Source organism: Delphinapterus leucas, chromosome 7 (assembly GCF_059928025.1).
Source record: "Delphinapterus leucas isolate spDelLeu-1000000601 "Yukka" chromosome 7, BTC_Dleu_Yukka2, whole genome shotgun sequence".
Lineage (NCBI taxonomy): Eukaryota > Metazoa > Chordata > Mammalia > Artiodactyla > Monodontidae > Delphinapterus > Delphinapterus leucas.
The window spans coordinates 73,923,987-73,945,249 of record NC_143135.1 but is presented as its reverse complement, the minus strand read 5'-3'; positions in this window follow the sequence as shown (position 1 = coordinate 73,945,249).

Sequence of the window (21,263 nt, the reverse complement as noted above, 5' to 3'; positions counted from 1 at the left end):
CTCAAGATGGATTGAAGATCTTATTGCAACTGATTTCTAAATGGGCTCTGAAATTTCTAATAATTTCCATTTTTGTGATTGTTGAAAAAAAGCCAAGTTACATCAATTTCTTGTTTTTGCTGGTGGCATGTGAAGCATCAGAATTGCCTCTATTAGGAAAACAACTATTTTGTTCTCCAGAGATTAGAATGTTGAAATCTCAAAGGGTAAGTCTAGCACTTTGAATATATTCATGGTTAAGTAATACTGAAAACTAACACAGGGTTAATGCATTATAGCAATTAAAATATCTAATATATTTTTTTAATATTATAAATAAGACATATCATTTTATGTATGCATTTAACAATTCCCAAATGAAGAATAAGAAGGTATTACTAGGGAGAAGACACAAAATTATTTGACTGTCTCCAATAGTTTACAACTTATACTATAGCTGACGTAAAGAAAAATAATTACATGAGTTCTCCAGACTTTTTAGATACTGGTCTGAATTATTTTCACTTTTTAAGTAAATATATCTCTTTCCTTCTTTCTTTTTTTCTTTCCTCTCCTTATCCCTTCTTCTGCTCTTTCTACAGGCAGATGAGAAATTAAAGGAGAGAAATGTAGCAACTGGTGTAAAGATATACGTATGATAATATTGAAAAAATAATTTGTATTACACTAAATCAAAATATATCTAGCTCAACTACTGAAGATAAAGGAGACTTAGGGCTAACCTAGAAAATAAATTGCATTGTGGTAAGAAATGAAAATGTCTTCCTTTCAGAGTACAGGTCACTGTCAATATGTTAAAAAGGATAATCATTTTCACTGTATCATTTCACTGAGTAAATCAAATTGCTGGGAAAGAATAAAACTGCTTTTTCCTTAAAGTGGCACCTTTATTTCCTTGAGTACAAATTCTATTTTCTCTCCTGGAGGGTTTTGATAGTTAAAATAGATGTTTCCTTTCTTTGACTCTCTGAGAGAAGTTTCCTGGTTAACATTTCCCTCAGTTTTAAGTAAAACAGAGATTGAAATGTGAGATTTTTGGTTCCGTTTTTCCATTATGCATCCAAGCAACCTCTCAGGATCTTAGGTTAAAAAATTGAAATATTGGAATCAGAAAATTATGAGCTGAATAGCGATCTTCAGTTTTAATGTTTCAAACTCAAAAACAAGCATATCAACTTCTAATTTTGCCTTACAAAGTAACCTTAACTATTTTAGATATTTGAATATTTTTCATGACCTATAAAATGGAGATAATAGTATCTTGTCTCTGTCTTCTTTTTTAGGTTAGCATGGAATTGCTAGGTAGTTAATGGATGGAGTGATTAGAATTTCCATGTAGTTGAGAAATTAGTGACTTAGTTTTATTTTGCTTGATTTGGCTTGGTTTGATATGAGGGGAGCATAGTCATTATTTAAAGTTCTTTTATAAGCTAATTATAATACCCGATAACACTAAAAGTTGAAGATATACTTGTGGAATGAAAGAAGAAAATTTTAAAATAATATATTTTCCACATTATAGCAAGTCTTAGTTTAGCTCTAATGTTTACCAAGTTTTTCTACATTTATCAACTGAACTCATTCATTCTACACTCATTTAGGACTACTGTGCTGTATGACAGGCAAAGTGCTAAAGACAGAAAGAAAAATATTACTTGGCATTAGTCCTAGAAGCATAGGAGAGAGAGAGGGACAGAAATACTAATCAATGATCATGAACAGTATGACAATTGCTTGATAGAAATCTTTGATAAATGCTAAGAAAAATATTAAGGAAAAGAAATGAAACTAGATGGATCTCCTAAGTGGCCAGGGAAAGATTAAATTTGGCCTGAAGAAATGACAAGTGTAAATACACAAGATCATGGGCCAACATTATGCCTCTGGAATTTACAGGTATTTCCTTATGACTAGAAGGCCTGAGTGGGACTGGTGAAAGTTGTGACTAGAAGTGAGGACAGGAACTAGAATATGAAGGACCAAGTGTGCTTGGTAGTAGGTATTTTATTCTAAATACACTAGGAAGATCATCATTAGTGAAGTTTGCATTGGGAAATTTTGATGAGGTTTTTATTTTGTTTTGCTTTGTTTTTTCCCCAGGGGAAAAATATTTTTTATTAAGAGTATTTAAGAATGTATTTTAGGATAGGGACTAGAACCATGAAGTTATATAAATTTTAAATGGACCAATTATAGAAAAAATGTAAAAAGTTATTGAAAGGCCCCATTTTATCTCCTATCTTGACAAATTCACCAACCTAGTTGATTTCATAAAGGAATACTAACAAACACTCAAAATCACACAATTTCAATACCCCCTGAAACACACCAATAAAGAGAACAAGGAAAAAGTTCAAAATTCATTTTTTAAATCAAGGCAGGTCTATGCCTAAAATATTACAAAACTAGTATTAAAAAAAACCCCTAGAACTCAATACACTATATATATTTTGCCAAAGTCTAAACAAATAGAAAAGGAAGTCTTGTAGCATAGCAATATCATGAGTTATGTCGTTCATTCTAGATTTGTAACAATAGTTGATTAGGAATTCTATAAATATAAATCATAATGTTGGTAAGTCAAAGAAGAAAATAAGGATTATGTCCATAATTGCAGGTAAGACATTTCATAAAATTCAATAGCCATTATTGCTAAAAACTCACATTCACAAGTGAAACAAAATAAAACAAACACAAAGACAAAAATGACAACTACCAAAATTACTAGCAAAAAAATAAACAGATGAATAGATGGAAACTGCTTTATCATGATGACTGTGCAAGTTTGTATAAATAAAAAGCCATCAGCTTGCTTAGTAGTGAAATTTTAGAAGGACTTCTATTAAGTCAGGATACCACTATCACATTATTATTTCATTTTATTAATAAATTGTATTATTTTCCTTATATATTTGGAAGTAAGTTTATTGGGTTACCATTTTAATTTACCAGTGAACTTCTGTTTATACAGGTCTAATTTACTTTATAGATTTCTGTTTTGTTTTGTTTTCTCAGAACATAAAACTAGAGTGCATTCCAGCCTCACACTAATGTGTGATACTGCCATTATTCAAATTCTTAGAAAAAATTTTATGTTTTCTCCTAAATATTCAGATTGATATCTGACACAAATATATTTGCCTGTGGTAGATTTATTGTTATTTTTGTTTATTTGTTTCTCCTTTCTCTGAGTGTGTTAAACATCTGATCTTAGGCCCACAGCTATTTCTTTAATAAGCCTTTAAAACTGAAATTCTAGGGTACTGGTGAAGCATTAATAACCCTGATATCTGCTGACCTTTCTAGTCTTATTCTCTTATAAATCTCCTGGTTTTAGAAGACTTATCTTCTTGTCAGGTCATCCACACATTAAAGGAATTGTTACAATATTTTTTTTGACATTGTTATGTGTTCTGTAACAGGTGCATCTTAGAATATCAGATCTGCAATATTGCCATACAGAGGTTGTTGGCATCTGAAACTCAGGCTTGTAATGTTGTAGGAAATGATTTGGAAAAATAAACAAGCAAACAAAAATTAGATTCATGGACTTCAAACAGGAAAAGTTTTAAAAGATCACAAAAGCCAAGGCTTGGGTATGATACTTTGTGTCTCAGATAGATGATCTACAGGTGTAGACAGTGAATGAAGAATCATTTACAAAATGTTTTCTGATAAAGGCTAGAAAGAAGAGATCATAAATAAAATAAAATAAAGAAGTTAGAACTTGTATAACTTTTAGATATTCTCTATCTTCTCCATAAACTTTGCAGTTAAAGAATCTGTGGAGAATCAAAGTAGTGGAGTTGAGGAAATTTGGATGTTTTGTCCCACTTATTCTAAGGATTGTTTTAAGGAACTAACTAAATATTAATTTAAAAGCTACAGTGCTTTCAAAGGCCTAGTCAAAGTTGTATAAAATAAATTTATTCTAGATCCTTTCAGATCATTTCTGTGGTTTTGTCCCCTGTATAATTCAGTAGCCATCGTGAAAGGGTAGAATTAGGAAGCCATGACAACAAATAAGGTCATAATTTCATACTTAGAAATTCCCAAGGTAGACATGGCAGAGAAAAAAGAAAGTGAAGACACAAATCAAAAACTGTACAAGCTAAACTTAAGGACTGTTTCTTCACAATTAAAGAGTCTTGTGCCCAACTTCATGGCCAGCTTAAGTGAACAATATAAAGATCAAAATAATGAGCTTGAAGAATATAGTTTTTCCTATAGTTTATTATAGCATAATAATATCGTAAATTTAAATTTAAGATACTGAACACTCATAAAATACAGAGCCATTTTGGTAATAAAGTGCACTAAAATCTTAAAGGTCTTCATTTTTCAGGTGAGTTATCATGATTTATAACATGACTTTTCATGTCATGAAAAAGTGACAAACAGGAATCCAGAGGAAGAAAGTTCCCTGGCATGGCATAAGTTCCCTTGTCTAATAGGTTACTGGTATGGAAAAATTGGATAGAAAATAAGGTTTTCCAATAAATAGAATTACATGAAGACATATTTTTCATTATAATTATGGGTGGCCTGTTCACAAAATGCTTGTAGCCACACTGACACAAAGAGTAATAAACATTTCCTCACTCTGCCTAGTGTTGAAACTAATTATTTATGAATGCAGGAAATATTTATTATTCATCTTGTATTTTACATCAATTCATCTTGGTAACCTTAAAAATAAAACAGCAATTTCTTCTCCTCATGCTTAACAGAGGCTTCGGGTGGGACTAGAGCTTTTGTGATTAATCAGAAGCCAAGCAGCATTAGGGTTCTATTAGGATAAGGTTTAGGCAAGACCCTAAGTGAAGACTTCTTGCCTAAGGCAACTGAAGATACACTGACTGTGCAAAAATTTGAGGCCAAAATGTCAGGTAAAATAAATACTCCTGGTGGGACCAAAGTTATGGATTCAGATAAAAGTACGGAACCAAGGGCCAAAACTTGTGAAAATAAGCAGATATTAAAACAAGTCGATGATACAAATGAATGCATTTGCAAAACAGAAACAGACTCACAGGCTTAGAGAACCAACTTATGGTTACCGGGGGGAAGGATCGGGGAGGAGGGATAGTTAGGAAGTTTGGGATTGACATGTACACACTGCTATATTTAAAATAGATAACCAGCAAGGACCTACTGTATAGCACAGGGAACTCTGCTCAATATTATGTAACAACCTAAATAGGAAAATAATTTGAAAAATAATTAAAAATAATAAAACAAGTAAAGAACTAGGGTGAACCTTGAGTAACATCAACTTGCTTCTGTGATTTAATTTTACAGTCCCAGAAGACCACATTATAAGTGAGTTGATATTCAGCTTAACTGATCCAAGGTAAGATAGAAAAACACTGGTTGTAGCTTTTCTTGGGGATTTAATACACAGTGCTTTAAAAAACTGTTTTGTCAGTTATACAAATCCAGATTTAATAGAATTTATTTTCATCTCTGAAATTATGTTCAAGCAAGGAGGTGAACCCAAACACAAACATTTTGATCAACAAATGTAATAATAGTTATTACTGCAAGACCAAAATTATCACTAAACACCTCTACTGCAATCTTGTCTTATTTTGGTTTTCATAATTTTTTTTCCAATATCTGAATATCCTAAAAATCTTCCTGTGGCTGCAGGTGCTGATTAATCAAATGCAAAGAATAAGAAACTAGATTGTCAAACTAACTAGCATTTTCTCATTAAAGCCTTTGAAATTAATGGCAAAGCCCTGATTTGGAATCTGTGTTTGATCAAGCAATATAAAGGAACAGAAAATTAGGCTTGCAAACTTTCTCTAACCAGTTGGCAAAAACTGGTGTTTTCCAACCAGATGCTGCTTTTTTGTGATCTCCTGGGTGAGGGCCAGACATATTCTCTTACACAATTGCTGAATTTAAATCAGTTATGCAATGGTCATTGACAACCCAAGGATTCATTAATATTTGTTGTTATTATTGTTAGCAGAGGTGGTGGTGACAATTCTCAATTACAAAATATTTAAAAGAGGAGAAGATAAGATTTTTTGCTATTATTAATTTCCTAAAGACTTGAATATTATCATGACTGTTATTTCTTCATAAGATAAAAGTACAGCCTAGGGCAAAACCTATTGTATACTTCTGAGAAGAACATCAGTACTGAATTTTAAGACATTTATTTAACCTCAAGAAGCATAAGGTGTTATATATGTATAAAAATACATACACCTTATGTATATCTTAATTCCTGACATAAATAATTTGAACTTACCTTAAAGGGTTTTAAAAAATGGCTTCCCACTTTTATACTCTTCTATACAAGCATAGGAAATAGACAGATGTCATAAGGATTAAGCACAAAATGTTCCAGATGGCTAGCATAATTTTTATAATTCACAACTTCCAATATATATAAACAGAATAACATCAAGCTCAAATTAAAACAGCAAACAATTTGATTGATTGGCACATGAAACATATGCTCAATTTTTTAAAAAGTACCTGAAGAATTAGAAATGCCAAACAAACGTATCTATATCCTTAATGCTTTCACATTCAAAATATTGAATATTCTTGTTTCCTTCAAAGGTATTTTGGTCTGGAAAGGTATCATGTACCTCTTTGGTGGGATTGCCAATGCTGCAACATAGCTCTCTTGTAGGCTGCCACCTGTTGTGCACTGTGGCTCAGGGAGAATTCCACAATTTTCACAACTTAAGTTAGGGAGAGATTTTAATGTGTAATAGATAAAATTACAAGTCATAGATCAGCTAGAAAAGAAATATGATGATATATAAAGAGATATGATGAGTCCCTCATTCTCTCATTATTCTATGGGCACGCCAGGCCCAGGGACATTTGATGGGTATATTTAGTGGGTAGTTTTGTGTTCAAGTAGAGGAATCTTTCACACTCTCTCATTGGTGTCCTGTCTCATAAGGTAGGCATAGAAGTCAACTTACAGTGGAAGAAATCTCACACTCTGGCATCAGGAAGTCTGGATATGGATGAAAGCTATTGATAGGGGTTGTCTAAAAATGTCAGCTTCCACGGCTTCCCTGGTGGTGCAGTGGTTGAGAATCTGCCTGCTAATGCAGGGGACATGGGTTCCAGCCCTGGTCTGGGAGGATCCCACATGACGTGGAGCAACTAAGCCTGTGAGCCACAACTAATGAGCCTGTGCATCTGGAGCCTGTGCTCCACAACAAGAGAGGCCGTGATAGTGAGAGGCCCACGCACCGGGATGAAGAGTGGCCCCCACTTGCCACAACTAGAGAAAGCCCTTGCACAGAGACGAAGACCCAACACAGCAAAAATAAATAAATTAATTAATTAAAATGTCAGCTTCCAAATACTAAGAGACATTGGGTCCAAGGGTAAGATTTATTCTCCTCTTCTGGCATGACAGCCGCCATAACTTTCCTGGAAAGTTGACCTTGGTACAAACTCTTTGGTGGGTAGAAGGTAAGGTACTCAGGCTTCTTTTTGAACAATTTAATCATTATTTTATAATAATTTTCACAGGATACCTTTTTTGCCTTCATTTATAATGGCTTCTAATCAAAGGCAAAGGAATTGGTTCACCCAAAAGACAAATAGTTAATCACATTCTTATATAAGTGACTACAGAAAGTACACTTTTGTGCACTAGAATATAGGTCCTAAAATCTGAAAGAAAAAGAAATAATGTATATATGTATATCAAGCAATTTGCTGTTGATGCTTAACTGTATGCTACATGGATTTTGCTGAATCATGAGCAAAAATAAAGCCTCAGATGTCAAGGAAAAGAGTCCAAATGTAAAGCAGAAAAAAAACAAAATAAGTCCATTGTTCTGCTTGAACAGAAAGAACCAAGATATTTTACATTAACATTTCTCCTACTCCCTTAGCCCTTATAATAAACATGGCAACAAACAAAAAAGAGCTCAAATCTCAATGCTCATTCAAGCCTGCACTGTTGAAGAAGTTCCTAGCATCTATTAGCTTTTAAATATATGACTCTCAGTTCGAGCATAAACTCACAATTTGACTAAAAAACACTTGGAGTTCCTGTTTAGCAAAAGAGTTATTTGCTCTAGCTGATATAACATCCTGTCGTTCTAGGAACCCCTGTTAACACTGAATTAGAGCCTTTAATTTTAGTTTTGTGTGAGGACCTTCTATGAATGGTGTTGTGTTTCATGCAGTTAACTTATCAAATAGTCACCATGTGTTAGGAAATGATCCTTACATTGAAAATACAGTACTTTTCGCTTGGGGAAGTGAGACCTAAGGACAGGAAAATGACTGGTAATAATATGGTGATTAAAAGAGACAATTTCATCACAATCGTCCCTTTTGAAAGAGCAAACTAGAATTTTTCCAAAATGTTATCTCCTGGTTAACCTATACCAAAGAGAAAATAGATTTTTCTTTCTCTCTCCTTCTTTATTAGCCATGCATGCACATGTGTGCACGGAGGCACACACACACAAACACACACACTATGTATGCATGCACTTCATATATTGAGAGAAAAGAAAGGAGAGATTAAAAGCCAGTCTCTAAAATTACTTACTACCAGTCTTATATTTTTGGGTGGGGAATAACAACAGTATTTTATCAATTTAAGAAGTAGAATTTTTCACATTTTAGATCTCCATATGACATGTTAAAATAGCTGTTAGCCAGATGGCTGTTGTATCATAATTTTAATTCCTGATGGCATGACCAGGCAATTGCATGCCTCAAGAATTCAGTCACTGAAGCATTTAAGAACCATTTGAGGAACAAAAAGAAGTCCAGATTGTTTCTTAAAAACCTCCCATTGGACACTTTGGGGAAAAATAAAGTGTTCAAAATTTGCAGAATTTGTATTAGAGGCTTCAAAGAATATCCTTTAGACACATGCTCTAGGGGACTGTAATCGCTATCTGCTTGTGGATATGGAGCATTTTCCATGTAATTAGCACAAATTAAGATATGATATAAGTGTAAAATATTCACCAAATTTCAAAAATTAGTATGTAAAAAGAACATAAAATATATCATTTATAACTTTTATATTTATTACATGATAAAATGAGAAAATTTTGGTTATATTGTGGTAAATAAAATACAATATTATTGAATTGAATTGAATGTTTTATATTTTAAGTGCATTATAAGAAAACAAAATTACATACGTGGCTCACATTACATTTCTGTTGAACATGTTGCTTAAGAACATATGGAACATTTTTTTGAACAATGCTGCATCAAAAGCATTTTGATGGACCAGAAGATGATATTGTATAGAAAACACAAATATTAATGACCCTGAGTCAAAAATAATTCTGAAGATTTGGAAAATGAATGTATCTAGTTTGAGAGGGTTTTTTTTTCCCCCCAAGACTTTGTGAGGTATGGCCAGCAATCCAATTCCAGCTATTTATACTTTTCGTGAAAAAAAATATTTAGTAGAGCACAGCACTGTCTGTTAGTTTACATTTAGTCTATGGCTACTTCTTGCTACAATGGCAGCTTTGAGCTGTTGTACTGAGAACCTTTGGCTGCAAAGTCTAAAATATTTACTATCTGGCTCTTTACAGAAAATGCTAGCCTCTGCCTTAAGCAATTTATTTTGTTTATATTTTCCATTTTATGTTTGAAAACAAATGATAAAATATATGTATAAAAACTTAAGTCTAAATAAAAAATATCAATAAGAATAAAAGAAAAAGAAAATATGGGTAATTTGCTTAACATTTTTCTTTTATGAGAGTTTATATTGCTATGTGTTCCTTTAAACAAAAAACAAACAAACTCATAGAAAAAGACATTGGATTTGTGGTTACCAGAGATGGGGGTGAAGGAGGAGGAATCAGATGATGGCAGTCAAAAAGTACAAACTTCTAGTTATAAGATAAAGTACTAGTGGTGTAAGGTACAACAACATTAATATAGTGAACACTGTCGTATGTTATAAATGAATGTTAAGAGAGTAAATCCTAAGAGTTCTCATCAAAAGGAAATTTTTTTCTTTTAATTTTGCATCTATATGAAATGATGAATGTTCACTAATGTTACTGTCATAAACATCTCATGATGTATGCAAGTCAAATCTTATGTTGTACACCTTATACTCATACAGCACTGTATGTCAATTATATCTCAATAAAATTGGGAAGAAAAAGATGCTCTGTGTTCCTATCATGTCTTAGAATTGATGAATTGTACTTAGATCCATAATAGATTGCTTTTCTGTTTATATAAATAAGTATAAAAGCATTTATTTGTTTAGTAAATAATTATTGAGAGATTTCTATATACTATGCATTGTTTTGGATAAATATGTAGAATTAATTATATAGAATAAATTAGTATTTAATTAGGAACTTATCTTTTGGAAAGAGAAAGACTGATCACACAAGTGTAGGTGTTAAATGGCATGTAAGTAGGAGAAAAAAGAGGTTTCTCACATTTAGGAAGAAATAATAAGCTTTTTAAAAAATGGTGTTAGACCAGGCAATTAATAATCTTGGAAATTGTTTGATTTATGTCTCACAAAGAGTATTATGAAAAATTCCAAAGAATCAAAGTCATAAATATATTTTAAAGCAATAAATCAAAATATATTAGAATAAACATAACAATTTTTAGTTATTTTAGAAAGGAAAAAGATTTTTTAAAATTCAGAAATTAGAGGTAGTAACAAAGGTAATGAATTCAACCAAAAATTACAAGTGTAAGCATCTTTACAGGGAAAAATTACACAATCTCAAAAGGCAAATAACTTCAATTGAGAAAAAAGAAATATTTACAACTATTACTACAGAAAATGGACCACGTGAAGAGAGAGATATTGGAATTTGGGTGGGGGGCAAGTAGTTAACTGAATTTGTGGTATACAGTGTTATCATTGGAGTGAACAACACAGAGATAACACAGTAGAAATTGGCACAATTCCTTTTAATTCTTTCCCTGAATAAAAATTAGTGCCTGCAACTTGTGAAATTCAATAAGACTGGGCAAAGAACAACCATGGAGCTGTTACATCCACAGTTACAAGAGCACACTCAAGGCCAAGAGATGTTCAAGTTCTAGCCCATCAAATTAGAGAACTCACATTGAACACTTGGGACATTCAGTGGATAGCAGAGTTCTTAGCAGTTTACAGCTTCTAGAGTAAAGCTTACTGTATAACAGAAGCAATGAAACAACCAAGCTGATCTTCAATAATATTAAGTGTTTTCCAAAGCAATTTTTAGTACACTTAAGGGAAAATAATATTATTCAGATATTCAGCAACATAATATTAACATGACTAAGATAATGGAATTAGAAGATAGAGAGTTTCAAATAGAGAATTTGATGATTTAAATAGTGAAACATGAAACTTCTAAATAAAAAGCAAAATATATGAAATAAAAAATGTCACTGGATTTGCTTAACAGTCAACTATGTACTGCAGAAGAGAAAAAATAGTGAATTTAGTAACATAGAAATAGAAACTATCCAAAACAAAGCTGCAGAAGAGAAAAAATAGTGAATTTAGTAACATAGAAATAGAAACTATCCAAAACAAAGAACAGAGAGAAAAAAATATGAAAAAAAATGATCAGAACATCAGTATACTATGGGACCATATGATAATAGCAATCTGGAAGGAAGAAAAAACAAATTTTTTTTTTTTTTTGCAGAATAACAGCTTAAAGTTCTCCAAATTTGATGAAAAATGATAAACCCATAGATTTAAGAAGGTCAATCAACCCAAAGCAAAATAAAAACAAAGAATACAACATAAGCAAACTACAATTAAATTAATGAAACCAGAGAAAGTAAAAGCATTAAAATCACTCAGAGAAAATTGGGACATTACATACAGGAGAACAAAGATAAGAGCTATTACTAATTTCTCATCAGAAAAGACGCCACACAGAAGACAATGGGATAATGTTTTTACCATACTAAAAGAGAAACAAATAAACAAACAAAAACTGATCAGTCTAGAATTCTATATTGAATGAAAATATCCTTCAAAAATGGAAGTCAATTTAAGGTGCTTTCCAGGCCAATATAAAGATATTTCCAAATTAACACAAACTGAAAGATTTTCTATCTATAGTACTGTGCTGTAAGAAATGTTGTTCTTCAGAGTTTGCACAGCTGAAAACTTACATCTAATATACAAAAATGAGAAGGTCTCAAAGTTAGAAATATATAGATAAATGTAAAAGTCTTTTTTCTCACTTTAAAAAATCTTAAGATGTAATAACTGCTTAGAGCAACACGCACAATGTGTTTTGCATAAATCAAAAGATACAGCATGCAATTAATAGGAAGTCTAGAAACATACAATAGAGAAAACAGGAAACTCAGGGAAGTAATTTTTTCAGTGAAGTAACTGAACACAATGACCAGAACTAAAGAACCCAAAGAACCCAAATTTGTGGACTGAATGGGTGTTTCCATTGTTCAACTTGGACAATAAAGTAACAACAGCAGCACATGTTTGCTTTACAAAATAATAGGAAAAAAAGAACCAAAAATTCCTAATTATTTCCAGAGAATGAATGAAGGTATATCAAAAATTACTTATAAATTAATTGACATTGGACTGGTGTCTATTAATTCTTACAACAGACCAATCCAGAAACATAGAAAACAATGGGGAAAATCTTCAAAATTCTGAGGAAAAAATATTTCCAAAAAGTATACAATCATTTAACCACACATTTAATCAAGCATAAAGTTAGAAAGAAAAGAATTTTAGGCATGCTTGTTATATCATTCGGAATTTAGATTCACGGAAGAAAATCTATTCTATCTAGTTTAGGCATGAAGGGATTAATGGCAGATTACTAAACTGCCTAAAAGATATTGAAATTGATGATAAAAAATTAATGTTTGCCCTTAAATAATAATATCTAAATCTACGTGTATTAGTCAAAGTTCTCCAGAGAAACAGAACCAATAGGATGTATATACACAAGAGGTTTATAATAAAGTATAAACCCGCATAACTTATTCAATTTTGGAGATTGCCAAATTCCAAGATCTTCAGCGTTAGTCAGCAAGCTGGAGCTCCAGGAGAGGCAGTGGTGTAGTTCCAGTTTGAAGGCCAGCAGACTCAACACCTAGGAAAAGTCAGGGTTTCAGTTCAAGTGCAAAGGCAGGGAAAAGCCAATATCACAGCTCAAAATCAGGCAGGCAGAAGAAATTCTTCCTCCTTCAGAGGAGGGTCAGCTTTTTGTTTTATTCAGGCCTTTAACTGATTTGTTGAAGCCCACTGGCTTTAGGAAGGGCACTCTACTTTACTCAGTCTACCAATTCAAATATGTCCTATCCATGAATACCCAAACAGACACATTCAGAATAAAATTTATGCAAATATCTGGGCATCTTGTGCACAGTCAGGTTGACATATAAAATTATTATACCAACTCATAAAATCAGGTAATCAAAGGAGCTTTTTTTGTAATCTGAGATCTCTGACTCCTCAATTGTAAAGTTATCAGTACAACTATGAGCTCTGGAACCATCTTTCCTTAGCGACAGACAGACGACTCTAGTTACTAAAACATTTGTGAACAGTGTCACAGAAAACAATAAAAAAAAATCTAAACTCCTTTGTGATTTTGTTTGCCACCAGGAATGCAAAAACAGTCAAAGTGTGTCATCTGACATATCTGACTTTCAAATCTTATCTGTGTCAATTCTCCATATCCACCTCCGTCAACCTCTATGATATTCCTCATCCACATACGCCCACACACACCTTCCCATACTTAGCCATCTAAAACTCCCAACGTCACCAAATGTTCCTATATTACAGAATGCGACTATTCCTTTGTGCACAAACACAAATATCTGACAATCACCCTAAACGGAAAAAACAAAAATCACTTCAGACATGAAATCCATGTTGAACATATTCATTCCTTGCTGGTTCAGTCAAAATCCCAACTTGATAAAATGTACTCTATGGAATAAACTATAAAAATAACCACCATCACCACTTAATATACTATAAAATAGAGGAAATGGAAAGGGGATAAACAAAAAGGTGGAAAACATAGGACTTTACATTAGTCTTCATTTTTTGCAACTGGCTGTTTTTAACTTTTTTCTTTCATTATCTATTTAATATTACTTTGCTCTCAACCAGAACATCAGCTTTCCAGGGTTCTTTACAAGATTGAGTGACCAAAAATTTATTCTTGGGAAAGTCTTGGCCCTTTTGGAGTTATTCCTGTATTTAGATTTGTCACCCAGCCGGTTGAATTTTTACGTCTAAAATTTTGGAGAAGAGAAACAAGGAGGGCTATATATTTTAGTGAAAACAGCATACAGCCAGAAATCAGCATACAACCAGTGAATAAAATCTCCATTGAAAGAATTTGGTTGGATAAAAATGGAAAAAAATCTAAAGAAGAATCTTGAGGATAATATTCATTCCCCAGTGACTGTAGAAAAATCAGTGTCATATTCAGTAAAATATTTCTCCCCTAGCCTGTGGTCCTCTTATTGGCTTTGCTTATTGACAAACTTTAATTCAAAATTCCCTTTAGTTTTGAATTTAGTCATATTTTCAGATAGTCTCTTAACTGTTTAATATTTTCATGAAGATCTTAGAAAATGACTATTTTAAAATATATGAATACTTATGACTCTTTAAAGTACATTGTATTATTTTGAAGACATATAATAAAAAGCTTATAATTGCCATTTATTTTACAATACAGTTTCTTTAAATTGAGACAAATTCATTAAAAAAGATATATAAAGATCTTAAGGAAAAAACCTACAAGTTATCCTTCATGGTTACCTTTTTCTAAAATATAGAACATTTCATTTTATATTAGAGTAATTTTTAATGTAACCTTCAATTGTGTGTCACTATGATGTCTTACTTTAAAATAAATTCAGTTTTATAGTTAAATTTGTTGTATCCACTTATGCAAGTGGAAAAAACAAACAGTGAAAAAGATAACATTTCCAAAAGGGAATGTTACTAGTGAACTTTGTGGTATAGGTTCAAATATCTGGATTAGGATATTTGAACCTTGGCACTAATGGCATTTAGGGCCAAATAATTATTTGTGTGTGGATGCATTATAGGATATTTAGCAGCATACCTGACCTCTATCCATTTGATGCCAGTAACAGTTCCCCCGCCCCCTGCCATGCCATGACAACTAAAAATATCTCCAGACATTTGTCTCCTGGAGGGGTAAAATCATCCCTGACTGAGAACCGCTGCTCTGCATTTAAGAGGAATTTCAGGTCATTTAGAATTGAAATTTAACTGTTAGAATAAAAAACACTACAACATGATTTAGAATGCATTTTGTATATTTAATTATGTCCGTGCGTATTACTATTCTGTGGATTATCATATTATGTTTTTTCTATGAAGGACTATTGCTCTTCTACATTAGAAATAATTTTCATAATAGCTCTTGCTCGACTGCAAGGATAATCCAAATGAAAAATAGAAATTAAGTAGTGGCACTGAGAAAAAGGTATGATCAGTTTTTAGATCAGTTTTTCCCAGAAGCTTCCTGGTGAAACATTAACTTTATTCTCTTTCTTGCAGGCCTTTGTCAATCTTTTGAATTAGTTATGTGATTTAGAATTGCAAAGAGGAGATAGGAATGAAAAGAGCATCTTATTCTTTGGATGGTGTTCATTTGGGAGGATAATTATCAGACATAGATTTTAGAATATTTCCTGATACCATAATTGCAGTTTGTGACATGTCAAATACATAAATAGTTGACTTTTACTTGTTTATTGATCACTGGTACAATTGATTATGGTCAGTATAGTTGAACTTGTTTAATAGTGCATGCTAGAACTTTGTTTTGTATAAAAGACCATTTGATATCAGGCCCCACAAGATGGCTGCTCTCTTGCTCTGTGTACAAGCCCTGCCTCACCTTTATCTTACTCGCATGATTGCTTTCAAGCATCAACTGCGTGAATGGCCTGACCCCCAATAAGTAATTATTCTATTCTTCTGAGCAGAAGAGCTTCATTATGTTATGTTATCAACAAGAAACCTTGGCCCTCATGATGGTTGCTAACCTGAAGATATGCTACCCAACATAAACAATAAGAGAAGGAGCTTTCATCACAATGTAAATCAAAAAAGATACTTGGCAACATATCTTCATTAAGGAAGCAATGCTTTGAGTTTCATTCCAGCTCAAGCTCCTTATTTCATTGATACTGGCACTGAGTTGCCTTGATCTAGTAGATGAGTGTTTTAGGTATAAAATTTAGGAAATACTCTGAGGTAAGAATGTATTTATATGTTCAAGAAAACCACTATAGTCAGAATATAATAAGAGAGGGAAAAGTAGGAGCAACTCTCCATTCAAGGATAACTTTGGTTACTGAAGGTGGACAGAAGAGGAATCAGGGAGACTAATTTAAGATATTGCAAAAAACAATGTTGTATGGTGATGAATTTACTGAGCCAATGGTGGTATTATTTATTGAGATGAAGAGCACTGGTTGTAAAAACAAAGGTGAAATCAAATGTCTTTGCCTAAGCAATGGGATGAATGGTCTTGCAATTTAAGGAGATGGGGGTCGCTAGATTAAGAGGTATAATTGAAGAAACAGGAAAATCAATAGCATACTTTTGGACATGTTAAGTTGGACATTCTTATGAAAAAATCAAACTGAAGATGTCAAGTCTTCAATTGAATATAAGGGTCTGAAATCCAGGTAGGAGGGCAGAGTTGGTAATCAAAATTTATAAGTCACCATTATCTGGATAGTTTTTAAAGTAATAGAAGTAGGTAAATCAGCTTACTTAGGGAGTGGACGTGGTTTAAAAAAAAAAAAAATGACCAGTCTGGAGTTTTCCACTGCATAAAATTCAGAAAATGAAGGAATATTTAGCAAAGAAAATCAAGAAAGTGTTGCCAGTGAAATAAAAAGAAAATTTAAGAGAGTTTGTTATATATGAGGCTAAGTGAATAAAAGTGAAGCTTATAAAAAAGAATGAGGAGGTAGCTAAGATACAGATTGGTCACTGTAAAAAATAATACATATGTTGGAATTTAAAGCAATAAAATTCCTTTCTAATATCCTCTTTTCAAGGTTATAGTCTCATAAGAAACAATTATCATATAATGACTTTGCTACTATAAAAATAATTTCCTATTTCAGCATTGAGGTGAACATCACATGAATTGACTGAAAGGGATGGAGGAAATACAGGCATAGTTTCTTATAATGGGTTGTGTCTATGGGTTCTACCTTTAATAAGAAATAATAAAGGCTGAAATAGATGTTTACAGAAGACTTCAAGTATCCATAACTCTGACACATAGAGATTAAAATCGATGATACATATAAGTGATATAAACTATTATAAATATATATTTAGGGTTATCTTGAGAGATTTGCACTGGACTATGCCAATGAAAGAACATAATAACTTGATATCTATGGATTTTGTATCTTTACCCTTAGGGAAATGGATCTATGCATGAAGAACCAATTTAACAATGTCTACAATTAAGTCTCTAACTTTTACAATATAGAAAGAAAATATGATTTGTGTTATAGCACAGTTTGAGTAGAGGCCTATGTATGTATCCAGGGACTTCATTACTTCCTCCTCAGCACTAAGTTGTACCTCCACTCCCTGAAGAAATTAAGTCTTCAATATCAACTATCAGGTGGATGGTGAAATATATTTTGGACTGCATTGACAAGAATGGAGCTACATTCTGCATAAAATGAGAACACAGGCAATTTCCTAGCTATCCTGCTAGGATAGAAAATCATGAATTGATTAGTTTACTTCTTCTTTGTTAGAAAACAAGTTGAGCCAACAGTGGAATTCATTTATTAATTTAATAAATATTTACTGCTATGTTCCATATTTTTGCTATGTTTGTGCTCAGATTTAGCTCCTAAGTGTATGTGAAATAACAATGCTTTTGTCCAACCAGCATCTCATAAGGCATGGTTATGACCTAGAGACAAGATTAGAATACTTGAGGAATTATTATTACATCTGCTTATTTTGATTGAATCCATTCTAAAAGCCAGCCAGTGGTAGATGTCTTACATATATTATCTAATTGAATTATCATAATAATCCTGCAAGACAATTATCTTTATTTATAAATGAGAAACTAAGGTTCTGTGAGTTTAATGAGGTCATTTAGCCAAGACATTAAGGTGTTTCAATAAGGTGGAAGTAATGATTTTTCAAAGCTGCTTGGAGTTCAAATAAGATTAAAATATATAAATGATTGAATTTGAAAAGTCATTGGTAAACTTGAAAAGATGCTGTTTATAGAGTCAAATCATTGGTGACCTTGATAAGAATGGCTCTTTTAGAGTCAAAATAGTAGTCATTCATAGACTTAGAGAAAGACGTCACAAGGAAATGAAAACCTGATTAGAGAGGATTAAAGACAGACTGCGACATGGAGAATTTGAAACAGGAAATGTAAACAGATTTTGCGGAAACTGCCTATAAAATGGAACAGATAACTGGTCAGTTGTTAGAGCTACTTAAAGTGTAAGGTTGAGGGAATGTTTTATAAAATTGAAGAATTATTTTGTATTTATGCTAAATTTACTGTGTGCAGGAGAGAATAAATACAGTGATGCAAAAGGAACGGAGATAAGTGCAAGAGTGAAAGTTTTTACTTATAAGATGCAATGAGATATAGTGAACATTTTTAAATTTGGACTCAGGGAGACAGAAAAAGAGTTCTGACTTTGAAAAAGGAGGAAAGGGCAAATATATGGGGATATAGTATACAAAGTGAAAATGTTTTATGCATAAGTAGATTGCTTTTATTTTCATAAAGAAGTAAGAAGGGAAGTCATTGACTAAGAATAAGATATTGAGACCATGTTAAATATTCCTTGACCTGAGTGAGAAAGTTAATCTATCAGGGCAAAATAGTACTGTAAGTTCAGAGAGCTCACTTGAAATCTGTGGCTTTAAAAGTGAAGTGAGAGTGGTCTGCATCGGTGTGTATTCCTTCAAATAAATTCATCTGAGTTGGTGTAGGCCTAGTTGCTCTATTCTAAATTTAAAGAAAAAGACTTTAGTTTAAACAGAATTTTAGACAAGAAGAAGGGAAAGGGCTAATGAGGAAAGACTATTTGCAATGAAATGGCTATAGTAAGACTATGAAAAACAAGATGTTCAATGAGTGAAGAGAGGCTTGAGGTCGATAATGACTGAACGTAACCAAGAATTTAAAGGAATCTTGATGTGAGAAAAATGAAAAATACCTGGAAAGTTAGGAGATGACACTGAGAGAATGAAATACTTGAAATGTTATTTTCTGAGGTGGTGTACTTACATTTTGTTTTGAATGTCTAGGAAATGACCAAGGCAAGAATGAGAGGCTGAGGTAAGCTGAAGAAAAAGATCTTCAGAAGTGATGAGGTGAAAGGAACAGAGACACTAGTTATATCTTCTCCATAGAGGTGGTTATATCTTCTCCATAGAGGTGAAGTCATGAAGAATGAGCTCAACCGAATTGGATATTTTGAGGTTGGAGGGAGAAATGAACCTATGGAATTGGATAATAAAAAGTTGAGGGACATAAAGAACAACTGACACATCTTCAAGCTGTATAGTATGTAATGGTGGGGGGATATAAGTATCACCTTGAGAAGGCTGGATGGACCCAGTATCTTCAGTGGGCAACTTGGATTAAGTTATAGCAAGAACAATGTAGGAAACTTTGGAGAATAGACGACCGATATTTTACAGGTGATATTTATAAGTTCTTTAGGACGTAGTGTGATTGGGGGGTGGGGGTGGATAAGAGCAGTGTAGGAGATAATGTCTGGTCAAAAGATAAATAAAAAGTATCTTGATGTGAGATAAGATAATGATGGCTGACATGGGACATTTATAATTTGGATGGTAATTTATCTTAAAAAGTACATAAAACATGATGAGATTAATCAGAATGATTTCTCAGAGGAAATTGAGTTATTGGTTTCAGCTATAGCTCTTTTTGTATGGTTTTTCAATTAGGCTTTAGCACTGAAGGCAGGGTCAGGAACAAACGCTTCAGTATGCGGGTAGAAGCAGGAAGTCAGGGAGTCAATATCTGAAGGCAGGGGAAAGAACAAGTGTGGAATAAAGCAAAGCAAGGGCTTACAGCATACTCAGTCAGAGAGGGGACAAAAGTAGTGCTGACCAAGTGTTCTTTTGCCAAGTTAGTGAGAAATCTTTGCTGAAGTTTTCCTGCATAACATAGAGTTTATTCCTAACTTAGGGACATTGATGAGCTCATTAATATGAGGATTGAGTGGCATTTGTTTGAACAATACAGTAATGAAGGGGAAGAAACTCAAATAATTCGATTTCTGTTTCCTTCTCATTTGCCCCTTTTCTACAATGCCAATGAGTTGCTGCTCTACATAATCCACATCAGATTCCTTGATATTTTGATGTTTTTCCCCATGGCAACAAAGTTTTTAAAAGGTAAGTATGTTATTGAAATATGTACTAACAGTAATGCTATAAGGTATCTAATATGCATTTTGTAAATCAAAAATTTTCCAACTTATTACTCTGTATTTAATTTATTTACTTATTGATCTATATTTTTATTAAATAATAGTTGATTTACAATATTATATTAGTTTCAGGTGTACAACATAGTGATTCAATATTTTTATAGATTATTCTCCATTAAAAGTTATTATAAAATTTTGGCTATATTCCATGTGCTGTAAATATTTCCTTGTATCTTCTTTATTTTATACATAATAGTGTATAGATAGCCTCTTAATCCCCTTTCCCTATATTTCCCCTACCCCCATCCCTCTCCCCACTGGTAACCACTAGTTTGTTTTCTATATTGGTATGTCTGTTTCTGTTTTATTATATTCATTCATATGTTTTAATTTTTAGATTCCACATATAAGTGATAATATAGAGTATTTGTGTTTCTCCATCTGTCTTATTTCACTAAGGGTAATACAATCCAGGTCCCTCTATATTGTTGCAACAAGCACAATTTCATTGTTTTCTATGTTTGAGTAATATGCAATTGTATATATATCACATCTTCTTTATACATTGAGTTTTTGATTGACATTTAGCTTGCTTCCATATCTTGGGTATTGTAAATATTACTGCTATGAAAATTGAGATGCATATATCTTTTTGAAGTAGGGTTTTTTTTTTGTTCGTTTGCTTGTTTTCTTTGGTTATATACCCAGAAGTAGCATTCACTGGATTCTATGGAAATTTTGTTTTTAATTTTTGTTTTTAATTTCCTTATTTTTATTTT